The sequence below is a fragment of the Medicago sativa genome, chromosome 4 (genome assembly GCF_051527215.1).
Source record: "Medicago sativa cultivar Bolivia chromosome 4, Bolivia_mono, whole genome shotgun sequence".
Lineage (NCBI taxonomy): Eukaryota > Viridiplantae > Streptophyta > Magnoliopsida > Fabales > Fabaceae > Medicago > Medicago sativa.
Genome location: NC_140752.1, coordinates 38376704 through 38391667, shown reverse-complemented (window position 1 = coordinate 38391667; position 14964 = coordinate 38376704). Strand labels below are relative to the sequence as shown.

Sequence of the window (14964 nt, the reverse complement as noted above, 5' to 3'; positions counted from 1 at the left end):
GAAAAAAAAAGAATGAAATTTGAAAAAAATACAAATAAAAAGCTCGCTAAGTTGAAAACCCGAAAGGGCGGCTTAGGCAAAAATGAGCACCCCGCTGATTGACAACCTATGAAGGCAATACAGGCAAAAATGGGGCAATGAAAAGAATTTAGTTCCCGGTGAATCGAAAACATGAAAGGGCGGTTCAGGCAAAAATGGATTTGAAAAAATGAAGAAATAATATGAAAATCATTGACCACAGATGCAAACATCCAGTGTGTATCCAAGAATCTTCCAAAGGTCCTTCCTCTACAAGTTTCTATTGCCCTCAGCCATGGGTTTGATACGTCTTCCAATGACGGTCTCTCCAAAGAGGATTTCCATGTGAATATGTTATAGCACGAGCCACTACGTGCCCAATCTTCCAATGTTTTGGCTGTCTCTGTGAAATTTCGCTGTCAAACTACAAACCAATCATACATTTCAAGCATTCATACATGCATAATCATGCATTTTATGTGCTCATACATTTAATAATCTTGTTATACCATACATATATGTTGCATTCCCAATCTCAATTTTCAATTCGACTCAATCTTCACTTTCAATCAATCTCAACTTTCAACTCAATTCGATTCAACTCAATTTCAATTTCCAATTCAATTCAATTTCAAACTCCAATTCAACTCAATTTCAACTCTCCAATTCAATGTCTATGTCTCTGACTGTTTTCAACTTTCAATGTCTCCATCAATGCTAATTCATTCTCAATTTGCTTTTGGGCCAACAAAAATGGTCATGTCTATTTTCAAGTCAAGTCAATATCAACTTACTCTCAATTGGTATCTTTCCAAATCAAACTTCCAATTTGTATCCTGTTATTGGTCAAGTGGCTAGTTCGATCCAAAGAACAGCTTGTACCTGCTTATATGCCTATGCTTCTGGCCAAACGGCAAGTTCGATCCAAAGAACAGTTTGTACCCTGCTTATGTTTGTTATCGGTCAAACGATAAGTTCGATCTAAAGAGCAGTTTGTACCAACCTGCATGTTGTAATACTGATCAAACCGCAAGTTCGATCCAAAGAACAACTTGTATCAGTCTTTTGTCTATATTTCTAGGTCAAATAGCAAGTTCGATCCAAAGAATAGTTTGTACCTGCCTATCTGTTTACATTCTCAATCAAGCGACAAGTTCGATCCAAAGGACAGCTTGTATCTTCCTATGTGTCTATGTTTCCAGTCAAGTGACAAGTTCGATCCAAAGAACAGCTTGTACCTGTCTTGTATTTCTATCCCCGGTCAAGTAGCAGGTTCGATCCAAAGAACAGCTTGTACCCATCTCCTGTTTGTATTCCATGGTCAAGTGGCGAGTTCGATCCAAAGAACAGCTTGTACCTATCTTTTGTCCCCTGGTTTGTTTACCCTGTCAATGTCTACCTAAATCCCCAGTGATATGGCATGCTCTGTAGACTCCAGTTGTTTGTCTTGCATTCATAATCAAAATGTTGCATGACATTCATGTTTTTGAAAATGTGAGAAGCGTATTTTTATGTCCAAAAACAGTGCAAATGTTAATATTTAAGTATCTTCGTCCCGTCAAATCAAAGACTTCGTCTCTTGACTCTCCGGACAAAGAAACTTAAATAGGGGCAGCTGTTATACCCCAATTTTGGACCTAAAAATACTTGTTCAAAATTTTCTTTCATCTTTGATATATGTCTATTACTTTTGAAGAATTGCCAATTTGCTATTGTTTACACTGACATTTTACTCTGCTTTATCTCTCAATTTGGCTTCAAAAATCTTTCCAATTGTGTTTTTGTCTATGTTTTCTTGCATTTTAAGTCATTTGAATTTGTCTCTGATCAATTGCATAATTCTATGCATTTTATTTCAATATTATTTGCAAAATTCATGAAAAGGGGTATTTTAGTCATTTCCTGCATCCAAACTCATTTTAGTCCTTTGAGTCTTTTCATTTGGTTTGAGCAAGTCTTTGTTTCAATCTCATGTCAAAACCCATTTCAAAAATCACGTTTAAAGTCATTTTGAGTCAGTTTAGCCCCTAGGGGGCATTTTAGTCATTTCCAGTGTTAAAGCTTTGTTTAATCCCTGAAAAATTGTCTCTGAGTCTTTTAGTTTGCTTGAATAAACTCTTGCTTTAATTCCTTGTTAAAAAACCATTTTAAAATTGCATTTGAGTCATTTTTGAGTCATTTTAGTCCCTAGGGGCATTTTGGTCATTTCACACGAAATTTTGGCAGAGAGAGGTTACTTTGAAGTACCTCATTTAAGTAGTTGGTTCATTTTTGTCCTTTTTGTGTTTTTTTATTTTTGTTTCACTTTAAGTTTTTTTTCCAATTATCAATTTTAATTCATTTTTTAATATTAGTCCTCAAATTTATAAAATTGCATTCAAGTCCTTTTTTGTTTCGAATTTTATTTTTAAGTCCTTTTTTTAACAATTTGCAGAATAGTCCTATTTTTGTCCAGTTTATTTTTTAGTCCCTTTTTTGGTTATTTGCAGATTGGCCCTTTAATTTTCACAATTGCAGAAAGGCCCCAAGTCCAAATTTCAGTCCAAGTTCAGTCCAGAATACGTGGCAAGCCCTCATTGGCCTATCAATAACGCATGTCACCTATATAAAGGCCCAATCATCACAGTATCATTCAGATTTTGCCAACTCAACAAACACAAGTCCATTTCTCTCTCATCTCCTCAGAGATCAAACACCAAAAAATTTCCAGAAATTGGTATGAACACCATGAATGTTCATCCCCAATTCCAACCCTAACCGAACTCAATTCACACCCAATCCTCATCAATCCAGCACCAGAACACATCAATTCACAATAATTTCACGTTGATCCATCACAAAATAACCAAAAACTTAGAATCAAATCAAGAACAAACATTCAAACCCTAATTTCCAGAATCAAGAAGCAACAATCAATTGCGACAAATTTGAGTGTGGTTCTCAGAGATTCAACTGAATCATCATCATCGAAACCCAGCCACTGCAATTCAAGCACAGATCGTACGATCACAGTGAGAGGAGATAAGAAGAAGGATCGAAAAGATTCGAATCAGAGAAGAAGAAGAGGAAGTTCAGCGGTTCGTTTTTCAGTTCGCAAGAACAAATCATCTACCAGAAGCATCAGAGAGGATTCACGAAGATTTTCTTCGTCTTCTCACTTGAATCTCCAGGTAAACTCATCAAATCTTCTCGTTTTTTCGTTGTAAATCATCATCGAAGACTTGTGAACGTAAATAAATGGTGAATCGAAGCAAGAACTTTGAAAACATTCGAAAAACTTTGAACCTGAAACCCTAAAAATGTAATTCATGAAGATTCACCGTTTATTTGCGAAATCTGAGTTCAAATCCATGATCAGTGAAGAAGATAGAGTAGATTAGGGTTTCGTTTCAAGAGATTCGAAAAAAGTTTTGAAAACCTAAAACCGAATAGTTCAATTGTAGATCTACACCGATCTATTAGGTTTTGAGGAAAACGAACGTCATTTTTGAACTTAGGACAAAGAAGACGATCTAATGATGTAAAAAGTTTCAAGAAACAACGAAGTTTCAACTCCGGTGTGGCGGCGCTAACGCCAGCCACCGCACCGGAGAGAACTCCGGTCGTCTTCTCCGGCCTGCAAGTTGCAGAGCTCAGAGGATTTTAGAGAGAGAGAGAGAAGCTTAGAGAGAGAAAGGAGTGTGGAAAGTGAGAGGAAACCGGTTCAAGGCCTTATATAGGCCTGTGAACCGGTTCAACGCGCTCCAGGTCCCCAACCGACCCAGCCTGTTCCCCTAAGGCCCAACTGCCATGCCTGCATGAGCCATGCTACGCACACCCCCCTGTTTCCTGCGTTTCTTGCTAAAAACTGCTATATACACCCCTGCATGCTTATTTTGTACAATAAAATTCCTAAAAAATTTCTATATGTTCTTGATCATTTTCTTGGTATTTTTGTGATGTTGTTATGTGTTAAATCTTGATTAAAAATACGTGTGGTATTTTTCTTGTTAATTGTTTACTATTTTTGTTAAAATTTGTGAAGTTTTATATGTTCTTGAGCTTAAAAATCCCTTAAAAATTCTAAAAAATTCATGTATATTTCTTGTGATGTTTCTATGCATTTTGTTTACTGAAATTTTGTTAAAAAATATTATCACATTTTCTTGCATTATTTCTTGATTTTTATGTGAAAAAACCTCTAAAAAATTGCTCAATTCCATTCTATGTTCTTGAAGATTGTTTGATATACATGTTATATGGTTCTATGAATCTTTAGCTACTGTTTGTACATAACTTTGATGCTTGTGTGTGAATCTTGATTAGTTGCTTGGTTTACAAGTTACATTTGTGAATAAATAATGCAAATATGCCTAAGTTTACTTTGTAAATGTCAAGTTCATCATGTTGCCTTAATTCTCATTTTAAGACCTGATCCTAAGCTTTTGAAAAATGTGTTAGAATGTGAGAATTTTAGGCAATAGGATTCTTGCATTTTGTGAGTAAATTTTAGTTATATTTTTGCACTTTTTGGCTTTATTTTGTGAAGCTTTCCATGCTTTTGTCTTGATATCTTACTTGCTTTATTTTCTTTGATATTACCCTATGCTACTAACATTTTCTTGTTTCGTGTTTCATACATCATAAGCATATTCTCCATCACACTTTCTCATCTCATTTCTTTACATTTCTTTTGCTCTTAATTCATTTATGTGGGATTAAGTTCTCACAAGGAAGTAGTGTGTATGTAGGTGAAGGATGTAATATGGACTATGGACTCTAATGATGTACACCGACACAAGCACCGACACATGCACACACATCACATAGTTATTTCTAGATGTATGGCTAGGATATGCATGTTTAGATGCATGTTTAGGATTGAATGTTTAGATGAATGCCTAGGATTTACACTTAGAAAAAATCATTTTCCAAAAAATATGAACAATATCACTCAAATCATTTTCTAAATAAACCTTGGGATCAATATCCCATTGTATTTTCCTTTTTATTTTCTTAATCAAATTTCAATGAAAATTAATCATACTCGACTTTTTTCCAAAATCACTAATCAAACCTCACAATTTTACAATCTTATGCCCTTGAGGCCTCTCAATCTCCATTCTTCAAAATTCCAATTTTCAAACTTAAAATCAACCAACAAAAACAAGAACATTTTTGGAAGAGAACTACGGTGGATTTGATCCCTTAAAAGGGTACGTAGGCAAGGAACCAATATTCCTTCAATTCAAATAAAATAAAAATTCAAACACTTTCTTCTCCCTCCAATTCTTGGCTTAGTAAACTCTTAGGTTTAAATAAACACTTTCAAAATAGCATTTTAAAATAAAGCGCGCGCGTAGAAAGTAAAGACGGTTCCTATAGGATACTATAGTCGTTATGGGTGCCTAACACCTTCCCGTAGCAAAAACAACTCCCGGACCTCGATTCTCAAGGGTTTTGCTTATTTTTTTCCTTCCGAAGAAAAAATGAGATATCACCGGTTAAAAAGGTTCAAACGTAATCAATGTTTGACACCCGAAAACCAAGATAAAACAGTGTTCACCTGCAACCTTCCTCTTGATGCAGTTCATGTTTGTTGGCGATGTTGGGGTGGTGGTTCTATGGTGGTTAGGAGGTGGTTTTCTGGGTGATTTTATGGTGGTGATGGGGTGGTGTTTCCGTGGTGATGAGGGGGAGTTGATATGCAGACTTGCGTGGTAGTGTGTGGTGGTGAGGAGGTTGTGAGGCGTAGAGTTCTGAGGAGGTTTTACAGTGGTGATGGCTGGTGGTTTCAGTTAGTGTGCAGCTGGTGAGAGTGAGCATCGGCGTTGGTGTTTGGTGTTAGTTTGGGTGGTTTGTCTGTGGTGTTGGGGGAGGAAGTGTAGGTGTTGGTTTGTTTTGTGGTGGTCGTAGTGGTGTGGTTTGGATGAGGTGTCTTAAGGATGAGGGGTACCTTACTGATTTTACTATGGAGTCTGATGGACCGAGCACTTTCAATTCAAGATCGGGAATCAATGCTTTGGGGATAGCGAGGTGGTGGAAGCTGAATGAGTGTTGGAATAGGTCGGGTGTGGCTCATCTATGGGGAGGTGAATATGATGTTTGATTTGGGTTTTTTTTTTTATGGTGTGAGCAGTGACAATGGGTGTGTATGAAATTTGTTTACAGTGGTTGTTTTCGTTAGAGTTTGATTTAGGTGGTGAAGTTGGTTTTGATGGTGGTGGGTCTTTTGGGTGTTGAAGTTTAAGGCATTAGTTAGGTGATGATTGTATTCGTGTCTTTATTGAATGTTTATTTTGGGTGTTCCGCCGCTATATGACGCCTTTGTAGTCTTTGATTTACCAGTCTCGGTTCATCTTGAGCAGAGATCTGGTTGTAAATAATTTTTGTTGTTAAAAAAAAATTGTTAAGGAAAATATTTATATTATATGGAATGCAAAAGATATTACAACTCAATACAATAAGATAACAAAACTGGAACACTGGAAACATGAGGCATCCTCCTTGACGTATTTTTATATATATAGTATATACACACAAAATGATTAAGCAAAAACTAATTGCATTTCACAAATAAATTCCAAATGTTGTCCCTATCATCATGATGATACCATCGATGTCTTTTCTGATTTTTTTTATGGTTAAAAAGCTAAACGAAGCGAAACAGTGAACAAAAAAAAACTATAATCTACGGTGGGTAGAGATCGTAATATTAGAGAAGCAGTTAGAATTTTGGTTTCTCCAGAACCAAGACCCCATGTGGTAAAAATGTTGGCATATGAGCCAACTCAAAGCATCCAGATTAGAGAAAAACCCACCAAAGCCCAAAGTTGAAGCTTAAACATGCTAAAGAAGTGTTGAGTTATGCAATCGTAGATGCAATAAAGATAGGATTCTGCAACAAAGATGTTCCGTTTGATGTTCCAATATCATGCAGTGAACAAATAAAAAGCAAGGAAATAAATGACAAGAAAGTAAAAAAGGCACAGTGAGTTTGTTGACCCAGTTCGGTGACAAACACACCTACTATGGGGGCTACCAAGCCAGGAAGAAAATCCACTAGTGTAGTCCTTATTCTAAAGTTCTTAGCAAACTCCTCGTTTACACTTAAGACCTAGGACCTACCCGTCTAGACTTCAACATAGGAACTCGTAGATCTGAGATCCCATCTCACTATCCTACAGTCAACCACAAGCCCTGTGATTATCAGACTAAAAACACACAAATGGTGAAGTTACCTTCAAACAAACAACTTCGACCTTGCTTACAAGCTTTGGTGTAGCACAACGAGTTTACAACTTAATAAACAGTCGTTAGCATGTATCAAGATGATACAACAAAGGCTCACATTAAAACAGTACTAAACTTGCATCAACACGATACAAGAGTAGACACACAAAAAACTCAAAACACTAAAACTAGACTTTTAAAAATGACTGCTTGAATACTCAATCAGGTCTTGATGTCTTCCTTTTATACTAAAGCAATACGGGCTCAATAACCTTGTTGGGCTTCAGAACGAATTGCAGATCGCTCAGCTGATCTACAAACAATAATCAGAGACAAATAAGGAAAGTCCTAAAATGTAGGAACATCTTCAGGAACGTCCAAAACAGCTTCAAATATTTCCTAAAATATAATCACATCTTTAGGAATATTACACAACTGATTATGAAAATATATGCGCGTTGCTTGGTCAATAAGATAAGGAAATATGGTTTCCTTAAATAATATAAAGCGCATGTACAAATAGGCATGAACCTAGGTACACTGAACCGTGCCAGGATGTTGGAACATCGTATCCAACATCTTACAAAAATTCCTAAGACATGTTGGAACATTGCATCCAACAACACAAACAAGGATATTTGTTTTAGCAATAATGTAGCCAATAAAAATACCCAACAAATTCTGATTCAACGCCTTGATCACCGCCTTTTTGTTAGCGAGTTGGTGCTGGAGTTTTGATGTGGAACCAAAATTCAAAAGGTCTTAAGTTCCAATAGCAGCAACCTTTTTGGTAGTAACCATAAGGAGATCGGTCGGAAGTGTTTCCATGTTTTAGGAATGAGCGAGATAATATCCCGTGATACGTTAAGGGAGGAACACTTTGGAAGGCAGGACTTAAGAGCTTTATAGCAGAAAATTAACTACAAAGCAGTTTCTCCAAACAAAGGGAGGTTTCTTTTAAAGGAGTTTTTAACCGTTGTTTCCTTGGAAAGCGGCACGTTGCTAATGCGACTAGGAGAGTTCTGATAACGGTTTATCAAAGCTTTTACGCACATATGGAGGACATGGTCCACTCAAGCCCTTAAGAGATCAAAGGAAAAAGAAGAAACTGAAAAGATCATGTTTGGAGGGTAATGGGTTTGATGATGTCATCGTTCCAAAATAACTTGAGGTGTTATTCAAAAATGCCAATGTTCTCCTCTTGATGATGTTTCATCGAAAAATGGCATTTTTGGGGGGGCATTTTGTTAGCTTGTAATTTCGACAGGCTCATTTAATATGGTCGGGTCAAATTTTGTTCTATAATTTTGTAGGCATGATTAGAACATCATAAGAAACTTCACCATGAAATTTTGGAATTTTTAAACGAGATACGAATTAACTATGAATTTATGATTTGTTTAAGAAATTCGTAATTATGGGGAATAAAAATTCATAATAAATCTGTCCCTAGTCGAAAAAATCCCATTGTTTGTGTAACGCCATGTTTTAACATCCTAAGGATGCCTGAAAAAATCATGAAAAAATTCAATCGTTAGATCACTTTTTTAGACCACACGTATATTATAGGGTAAAAAATAAGAATAATATCAAATTACAAGGTTAAAATATCATTTTTTTTAATTTTACATGATCATTTTTCAGACTTCGCGTATTTTACATGGTCAATTTAAACAATAAGTAATACCTTTTTCTCTTAACTCATATTCTATTAAGATTTTGATGATTCTTTCTTTGTTGGGTATTTGTATTGGCTACATTATTGCTAAAACAAATATTCTTGTTTGTGTTGTTGGATACAATGTTCCAACATGTCTTAGGCATTTCTGTAAGATGTTTGATATGATGTTCCAACATCATGGCACGGTTCAATGTGCCTAAGTTAATGTCTATTTGTACGCGCGCTTTATATTATTTAAGGAAACCATATTTCCTTATCTTATTGACCAAGCAACGCGCATATCTTTTCAGAATCAGTTGTGTAACATTCCTAAAGATGTGATTATATTTTAGGAAATATTTAAAGTTGTTTTGGACGTTCCTAAAGATGTTCCTACATTGTAGAACTTTCCATATTTGTCTCTAATTCTTGTTTGTAGATCAGCTGAACGATCTGCAATTTGTTCTGAAGTCCAACAAGGTTATTGAGCTCGTATTGCTTCAGTGGTAAAGGAAAACATCTAGACCTAATTGAGTATTCAAGCCGTCGTTTCTAAAAGTCTAGTTTTAGGGTTATGAGTATTTTGTGTGTCTTCTCCTGTTTCGCGTTGATGCAAGTTTAGTACTGTTTTATTGTGAGCCTTTCTTGTATCATCTTGATACATGCTAAGGACTGTTTATTGAGTTGTAAACTTGTTGTGCTACACTAAAGCTTGTAAGCAAGGTCGTAGTTGTTTGTTTGAAGCTATCATCACCATTTGTGTGTTTTTAGTCTGATAATCACAGTGGTTGTGGTTGACTGTAGGATAGTGAGATGGGATCTCAGATCTAGGAGTTCCTACGTTAAAGTCTATACGGGTAGGTCCTAGGTCTTAAGTGTAAACGCGGAGTTTGTTGAGAACTTTAGAATAAGGACTACACAATTGGATTTCCTTCATGGCTTGGTAGCCCCCAGAGTAGGTGTGTTTGTCACCGAACTAGGTCAACAAACTCACTGTGCCTTTTGTACTTTCTTGTCATTTATTTCCTTGCTTTTTATTTGTTCGCTGCATGATGTTGGAACATTAAACGGAACATCTATTGTGTGTGTATTAAACGTTGAAACATCGCATAGAACATCTTAAAACAAGTACGCTAGAATTTCAGGATTGTCTATGGTACATTGTTGATCCCAGTTCATTCCTGGCTAAACGCCGATTTGTGCGTCGGCTGTCCAGTAATGGGCATCCCTCTTATAGTGTAGTGATCGCTGCTTTCATGCTTCATCAAATTTGTCCTGATTTGGAAAGAATCAAACAAGTTTTTGTGAAGGCGATGAAGCATGGCTCCGACGGGTCTACCTACTTCAACCTCATGATGGAGGTTTTGGCCGCAGATAATCTTCCTGACGATCACATCCTTTCTGTATTTCAAGATCTTTTCGATCGTCATCAACTTGTGAACTGCCGTAATGCTATCTTGCATACAGCAGGTCCACGCTTTGCTTCGGATTCCCTCTGCTTCCGTCCGATGCTCCCAGGTTTAAAATACCGATTTTCTTGCCCTCACAACAAGCTTTGCAACGGAATTAGACGGATTCGCAATGTCGCTTCATCCTTTCCTAGTTCGGACGAGGATTACCCTACGATGAACTTCTGTCTGTCATGCCGCCTCGACCTCGAGCTTGCTTGGTTTTTACATCATTTCTGTTTTTTGGATCTTGGCTTCTTATGGTAGCGGGTATCCGGGGTTTTTAGGCATCTATAAAATGGCATGAGCTTCATCTTAGACTATAATGCAAACTTTTGCTTCCTTTTGTTTTGGTATTGTTATGTGTTTGTGATGTAACATAACAGTGCCCAATTTTGTAACTCTTCGGCAATGTTTTGTATTTTCTTGTTAATTCAAAGCCGAATGTTTGTTCCTTGTCGAATCTTGATGTTTGTGTTATTTTTATGTTCACACAATAGGCTTATACTACTAGTATGTGCCTTTATTTTGACATATTTTTAAAGAATATATTGTAAATGGTAGAGACTTTCAATTTTCTGGATAATAATTTATTTGCAGCAAAAGACACTTGTAAATAAACCAAAGTTTGTAATGAAAACTTCAATAAACATAACTCTTTGCCCTCGCATTTTGCTAATGACAAGCCTGTCAAAAGGATACTAGAAAAGAATTCCATCTATAGTGGTTTTAACCACTTCTTTTGGTTTCTACCAAAAGAATTTGAAACCATGAGTTGTGTGGAGTCTCCCTTAGGGAATTCAGATCTTCCACATTAGGTTATGTGTCGAGAGTCTCCATTTCCCACATGAAACCATGAGTTGGATGGAGTCTTACAGAACTTGCATCTGCTTGATTAGCACCAACGACTTTTACAGATGAACATGGAGCAATTTTTGCTAGACTTTTGTCGAAAATCTTTCTTATAATCTAATTCACTTCAGCAAGAAAATAGCATTAGTCAGCCTCAATATTTTCGAATGTACCATCATCTCTCCAAATTGAGATTCTTTGATGCATGGATGAGGGAACATCACCTATCCCATGAATCCACTCTCTTCCTAACAACTAGTTGAAGTTAGCTTTTGATGGGACCACCATGAACAAAGTTGGTCTGACTACAGTCCCCACCATTAAGCTTACTTGGATAGCACCAGGGGAATAACCATCCTTTCCTTCATAATTTGACAAAATTACATTATGTGGCTTCAAGTCTTTGTCGGTCTTGCCAATCCTTTTAAGTAAGGAATGAGGCATCAAATTGAGAGCACCACCATCATCGACCAACACTTTGTTGACACCAATCTCATCCACTTTTTCTTGGATGAACAAAGGTTTAAGATGACTCTTCATTGAATCATCGGGCTGTTCAAATATGGTTTTCCGATTACTTCCATAGACATCATTTGTTACAAAATAGCACATGGGTTTGTATTCCTCCACGTCCATGGGATCAAATTATTCTTCTGAGTCATCAACTTCAAACACCACATCATACTCAGTCGGTAAAATGGAAACTACATTACATATGACATCGCAGTCCGACTCTGAATCCATAAACTCTAAACCCAATAGCTTTATCTTCGAGGCTCGCAGTAACGCCTTTTTTCGACCTCTAGTACCTTCTCCATTGAGTCATTGTCATGGTATTCTTTCCCTTGTAGTTGTTGCTGTAAGCATACTTCTTTGCCTCAAAGGCAGTACCATTTTTGTTGTTATCAACAATGTTGGTGCTTCTTTTCACCACATTGTTCTTCCCATGTTGCACATTCTTTTATGTCGACTGAACCCATTTCTGATTTGGTGCGTAAGGAACAAAAGCTTTTCCTTGACCACCGTTGTTGACATAATTAGTAGTCGAAGAGTTATTGATGGAAGGAATATAACTCTGTAAAGGAAAACTTAGGTCTATGATCACCAAACCATTTCCCTCTTTTCTTAGGTGTTGCGATTGAACCTTCGAGGCCTTTAGTTGCTTCTTTGTTAAAGACAGCACTACATCTAGGGCAGAGCATTACCTCAGAATTCTTCAGCTTGCATCGATTGAGGAAGTCAATCAATTCTTTTTTCAGCTGTAGGATAGGCTGTTTTTAACTTCTCATCGAACTGAGGTTCTATGATAGTCTCTTCGACGCGTTCTGCATCTTTAGTGATGTCCACCACTTAACATTCTGCAACATCGGCTTTTGTTTCCACTTTTGCTTCGACAGACAGACCTTCGACAACATCAAGAATTGCTTCAACCATATTGCAACCTGTGATGTCAGTGTACATCATATTGGCATCTTTCAAAGGATCAGAGTCCACTTGCATTTGAGGCTTTAATTTGTCTCCAAACTTCAATCTGCCTTCATTGAGACCTTTCTGAACCAAATCCCTGATAAGGGAACATCGTGAGGTTTTATGTCCCAAATTATTATGATATTTACAAAAACCTCTTTTCTGATATTGCTCTAGTGGTGGGATTTTTAAAATTCTTAGGTACTACCACTTGACCATCAGCAAATAAGAGATCATAAATCTCGTCGCATTTGGTTATGTCGAATGTATATGTTTTGGGAACATATTTTTCATTGCTTGGTTCGACAGGATTATTTCCATCTGAGGGCCTTAACGATTTACATGTATAAGGAGGCCCTGGTCTTAGTTTAGCAATGTCAACCTCCCTTGTTTCGACATCGCCAAAAGCTATGTCGAATTCTTGATTGCTTTCATCTGATTCGATATAAGCAACCTTCTCTCTATTGTGATATTTCTAAGTTTTGGCTTTCTCAGACTTTAGTTTTGCGACATGTCGAACTCTGTCGGCCAACTGGGTCATATCTCTCAATTGTTGAGTGTCTAGTTTCTTCCTAATTTAATAATTTAGGCCACCAGCGGCCATTTCAACTAACTCATGTTCAGGCACTTGAGTGAAACATCTTGCCTTTAACAATTTGAATCTATCGAGGTAATCATCAATGGATTCAGTGGAATTCCTTTTGACACTAGCCAATTCTTTTAAACTTATCTTAAATTGGCCCATGTAGAATTGCTCATGGAATAATCTCTCTAATTGAGTCCAATTTTGGATCGAATGTGGTATAAAAGTAGTAAACCATGTGAAGACATTCTTTGTTCCGAATTTGGAAACTATTTCAACCTCAAATTCTCATCATTTGCTATATCTTTTGCCTTTGTCAAATATCGTGTGATATGTTCGACAGTGGACTCACTGGTATCACCTGCAAATATGGTGAACTTAGGAGTTTTTTAACCCCTAGGAAGTTCAGATTGCAATACCAATTCCGACAAATGGAGAAACAAAGTTTGGCCTCTGTAGGCAAATATCTAAACCATTTTGAGCCATTATATTTTCGACCAAATTGGCTATATTGTTATGTCCTCCTATGTTTTGTTGTTGGACATTCCTAACAACTTCATCAGCGTTATTATTTCTATCCACCAAGATCACTTCAGGTTGACCTTGAATCACTAGTTCGACCGGTTGGGGTTGAGGCATAGGTTGTTGCCTCTGAACCATTGGTTCGACTAACCGCAAACAGTTATTGATTTTGAACCTATGGAATCAATTGGTAAACCGGTTGTGAGGGTGCAAATAAATCTGCTATCCTCCCCATTTGTGTGGTTGAGTCTTGGTAACTGCGGTTTGTGTCCCTTATCAAAGGATTAAACACGGTACTAATTTTTTGTGTTAACAAATTAACCATTTCGTGATTACTCTCATCCATTTGTTGTCTAAACAAATTCATCGAATTCGTTCTCAACAGCGGTAGAGTATTTCGACCAAGAATGCTAGAACTTGAGGGACTATGTATGTTGTGCATTATGAACGGATTTGCTTGATCTGCAAATGCGGACGCACTATTATGTACATTTTCCAGCATTGAAGTTGGCATACCATACTATTATACCCTAGAAAGGTTCTGCATATTTGTGTTTTTATCATCAAGCCTAGGCCTGACTAAAGAAGAACTTGGAATACTGGTGGTTGAAGGAACACCAACAGTGAATGAGGGTATTACGATTCCCATTTCTGGTCGTGTCATTGGAGAGGACGTTGAAACGGTTGAGGGAGCGGTTACTCCCGTTTCCGTCGAAACTGGCATAGCTATAGTTGCCCCTAAAGGGGTTGACACGTTTAAATCTCCTAAAGAAGAAGTCACTTGTAAAGATTGTGCTTATGAAGATTACTGTGAAGAGGATGAACTGGCACGAGCCACAGATTTACCACTTCTCAAATGCATACACAAACAATTTGGTATATTTTGCAATAAAGTTACCCGGAAATAGTAACGAAATTATAAAAACGGATCTCACAAGGAGATGGATTTTGAAAAAATTTTGAAAAACAATTATAATGAAAAAAGTTTTTGAAAATCAATTGCTCAAACAGGGTCCCACTGGGCGTGCCAATTTTTTTACCGATGTTTTTGGCAAACTACGGGCCAGTTCTGATTATTACAAGCAAGACCGAACTAGAAATCTCATGAGGATGTTGTGCAAAGGTTTTGATCGAAAAAGGTTTGAAAAAAGGCCACGAGATGCACTCAGGTTACTTAGAGAGCAGGATGGGTTTTAAATTAA

At 37.0% G+C, this 14964-nt stretch overlaps 1 pseudogene; it reads right to left on the bottom strand.

The window, feature by feature from the left end:
• Positions 1-12540: 12540 nt before the first annotated feature.
• Positions 12541-14108, bottom strand: LOC146929246 (uncharacterized; annotated as a pseudogene).
• Positions 14109-14964: the final 856 nt, after the last annotated feature.